Here is a 1,241-nt window from a genome sequence, read left to right on the forward strand (position 1 = left end):
TGGTTTGAAAAATAGAATAAGATAAAATATTAAAAATAAAATAAAAAAATAAAAATAAAAAAATTAGTATTTTTTTTATATTTATTTGATAATAAATTAAAATAAATTATAAAAATTTTAATTTATTTTATTTTTTATTTAAAAATTTAAAAAATAATATATTTTATTAATATTTTTATATTTTTTATTAAAATAAATATAAAATATATGAATTTAATATTTTTAAATATAATTTTATATTTTTATATTTCTGTTTCAATATTTTGTATCTATAAATAAACACCCTTAAAGTATTGTGATGATAAAGGGATCAAAGTTTAACTAAATCCACAAGATTGGACTATGATTTAATGAATATCCTACTTTATTTGCAAATCCAAATAAAACAAAACAAAATAAAACCAATCAATGAATAAAGAACTACCTACGAGAAGATTGATGCAATTTGGACTAAGATGATTGGTTACATATATGTTTGATAAAGAAGAGTACTGTCTAGGATCTACTTTTGACCTTAGGAAAAACCTTTATTATGAATTTATGATTCTAAACGCGTAAAGTATTTGTCACCTCTTGGAAATTTTACAGAAATAAATGTCCCTACATACATATTCCCTACAAACCGTTGAAGATCTTAGAACCTTTCAATATAAAATGCCAAATTTTGCAAGCTGTGTCACAAGACAACTGAGTCAACAAATTATATACAGTTAAGACTTCACTCAACCATAGAAATTAAAGTCTAGCAGCATAGAAAGACCGAAAAAAGCAAAGTCTACCAGTATAGTAGTATAGTATAATATGCTTGTAATAAATGTTACACAATTTTTAGAGAAAATGACAAATTTACTTTTTAGTTTGCAGACATTTAAATTTTTGATAATTTAAAAATATATTTAAATCATTGGCCTCTTCAAAATTTGGACATATCGATCCTTGAGTCTCATTTGTTTAATTTTAAAAACTCTCTTACGTGTACATCCGTATCAATCAGATCAGTACAACGGGAGTCACGCTTGATTTTTCCGTTAAATTTGACAGACCCAAGTGAATATAAGGGATCAATATGTCTAAATTTTGAAAAGGTTAAAAATTTAAATGTATTTTCAAATTTTCGAGAACTTAAATATCTTCGAATAAAAAATTTAAGGACTTATTCGTTGTTTTCTCCAATTTTTATTATTCTAAAAATTTTAAATTAATAAAAAATATAAAAATAATTATATTTTTAATATAAATAT

This window comes from Arachis ipaensis, chromosome B02, assembly GCF_000816755.2.
Source record: "Arachis ipaensis cultivar K30076 chromosome B02, Araip1.1, whole genome shotgun sequence".
NCBI classification, from domain to species: Eukaryota; Viridiplantae; Streptophyta; class Magnoliopsida; order Fabales; family Fabaceae; genus Arachis; species Arachis ipaensis.